Source organism: Schistocerca nitens, chromosome 1 (genome assembly GCF_023898315.1).
Source record: "Schistocerca nitens isolate TAMUIC-IGC-003100 chromosome 1, iqSchNite1.1, whole genome shotgun sequence".
Taxonomy (NCBI): Eukaryota; Metazoa; Arthropoda; class Insecta; order Orthoptera; family Acrididae; genus Schistocerca; species Schistocerca nitens.
The window spans coordinates 118709471-118712396 of NC_064614.1; the positions used below are offsets into that span (position 1 = coordinate 118709471).

The 2926-nt window shown below is 51.1% G+C and overlaps 1 pseudogene; it reads left to right on the plus strand.

Annotated features, from left to right (window-relative positions):
* Positions 1-924: 924 nt before the first annotated feature.
* Positions 925-1042, plus strand: LOC126210405 (5S ribosomal RNA; annotated as a pseudogene).
* Positions 1043-2926: the final 1884 nt, after the last annotated feature.

The following is a 2926-nucleotide window of genomic DNA, read 5'->3' on the forward strand; positions in this document are numbered from 1 at the left end:
CTGAATCCTTTCTGGTCATGCTGACAAAGTTTTATGAATTTGTTTGTGAAAGTATAGACAGTGGAAGTTAAAATGTCCTGTGGTGCCTCTCCTCACTCGGAGATTTAGAATTGTGTCTGAGCGCCTGTTCTAATTAGTATTCACTGAAGCAGCACCAAATTAAATAGGGGGCCGAATTTCTCAGAAGGATGGACGTGTGTTGCGGCGCCGCCAGGGTGACAAGGAAATCCGGAACGCGGAGTTCCCCTCACCTTCCTGAACGCTCGCAGCCGGTGGCGAAGCCGACACGCAGAATGCGTCACGCGTTGCGTCAAAGCCTGGCACGGCTCTCGTAACGAGAACGTCGACGCAGCAGCGCAGCAGCCGGCGCCGCATTCCTTCGGTGCCAAACAAGCAAACGAGTCACTGGGGCGTTGTTTCCACGCTCCGCTGGCGTCACCAGCAGGCAGACGTTGGAGCAGTCGGCGACCGTGACCAGCCCGCGGCGGCCGAGCTGCAGGACCTCCAAAACCCCGTGGGCAGCCGGCCCGCCACCTGCACGCCGAGATCTAGGGTTTGGGAGGCGGTGCCGAACCGCCCCGGAGCTGCCTCTCAGCGCTGCTTTCTTCGCAGGCCACTGCCAAACGGACCTCGAGGTTTTTATCCCCCTCCATTGTTATTTAATCTCTCCCCCCCCCCCCCCACCAAACCACATATGGGAGGGGGGGGGGGGAGCTGGGCTGTCAGAGGTACATTATTCCCCTCTTCAGCCAAGAGCTTTCGTACAGAGATAACAAATATGATACAAAAATGAAAATTTAAGATCTGTTTACATTTTAGGTTAAGAAGATTAATGATGGACAGCTAAAAGGACGAAAAATATATATAGTTTAAAAAAAAAACACAGTTGCGATGAGGTGATTTTCGTCTACTTAACATCTGAAGGGCAACGGCCTTGCCTCAGTGGATACACCGGTTCCCGTCAGATCACCGAAGTTAAGCACTGTCGGGCGTGGCCGGCACTTGGATGGGTGACCATCCAGGCCGCCATATGCTGTTGCCATTTTTCGGGGTGCACTCAGCCTCGTGATGCCAAGTGAGGAGCTACTCGACCGAATAGTAGCGGCTCCGGCCCGAGAAAATCATCATAACTCCTGGGAGAGCGACGTGCTGACCACACGCCCCTCCTATCCACGTCTTCAGCCGAGGATGACACGGCTGTCGGATGGTCCCGATGGGCCACTTGTGGCCTGAAGACGGAGTGCTAACATCTGAAGCATCTGCACTGGGTGGAAAAGTATTGAGAGAATATGTTCCATAGAAGTTGAGGAGTGTGGGTAAACTATGGAGATGATGGGTAGGAGGTGAAGCAGATAGTGACAATACAGACGGTGGGAAGGACAGAGGGTGAGGAGGAGTGGTAGCATGTGGGGAGGGTAGTGATACAAGGGATAGTGGTGGGTGTGGAGGGAAATGAAGAGAGGAACCCTGATATGCAGTAGGATGTGTGGGGAAGTAATGTTTCAAATGGCTCTGAGCACTATGGGATTTAACAGCTGAGGTCATCAGTCCCCTAGAACTTAGTACTTAAACCCAACTAACCTAAGAACGTCACACACATTCATGCCCGAGGCAGGATTCAACTTGCGACCATAGCAGTAGCGCGGTTCCGGACTGAAGCGCCTAGAACCGCTCGGCCACCGTGGCCATCTTGTGGGGAAGGGTTAAGATTGGGAGGAGGGATAAATATCGGGGCAGATCTCATCGTCTTTGAGAGGGAGTTGCCTGAAGGTGCATTGAAATATTATATATATATATATATATATATATATATATATATATATATATATATATATATATGTGTGTGTGTGTGTGTGTGTGTGTGTGTGAATGGAAGCATATGGATCTGTTTCTGATGGTGCGGCACCATGCCAAGGTTGCTGATCAGAGGCGAGACACTGGGGTTATCAGTATCTAGTTTACAGATAGTATAGAAGACGCAGACGTGTTAGCTATACGAGGAGGGGTGGGGATTTGCCCTAGAGTTCTTGTCCAACGACGTATATGAACAATATAGACTCGCCAAAGAGCAACCTTACTTCAAGCGCCGGCCGCTGGTGGCCGAGCGGTTCTAGGCGCTTCAGTCTGGAACCGCGCGACCGCTACGGTCGCAGGTTTGAATCCTGCCTCGGGCATGGATGTGTGTGATGTCGTTAGGTTAGTTAGGTTTAAGTACTTCTAAGTTCTAGGGGACTGATGACCTCAGATGTTAAGTCCCATAGTGCTCAGAGCGATTTGAACCATTTCAACACCATGTTGGCCAGCCACTTGCCTGGAGCTTGTACTAGGGTTCATCCCAATATCCTGTAGAATCCGGTCCTCTGAATGTGGTGTACGCACAGCCTGTCGCCTCCGTGCACGTTCGTCTGTCTGAAAGGACCCATGATCACACAAACGCGCAAAAAGGGTTTGAAATGTTGTGTGATGTGGTTGGTGTCTGTGAGGGTACTTGTTCTGGTATAGCCGTGCTGCCTCTCGACCGTTTCCATCTGCACTGCCTTAGACAAACACCATCTCAGCTTGATCCCAACATGAATATCGGACAATTCTTCTGCTTACAGAACGCTGCGTGAATCACACAGCCTGCAGCACATAAGGAACACATGGTACCTGGTCAGTGGAACTTTCATTCGTCAGTACCATCTACCATGGCAACCATGCATTTCCGGGCACATGTTTGTAGGACCTTTTTTTCCTCCTGTCCGCAGCTCGCAGTCGTGCGGTAGCGTTCACGCTTCCCGCTCCCGGGTTCGATTCCCGGCGGGGTCAGGGATTTTCTCTGCCTCGTGATGACTGGGTGTTGTGTGATGTTCTTAGGTTAAGTTAGGTTTAAGAAGTTCTAGGGGACTGATGACCATAGATGTTAAGTCCCATAGTGCTCAGAGCC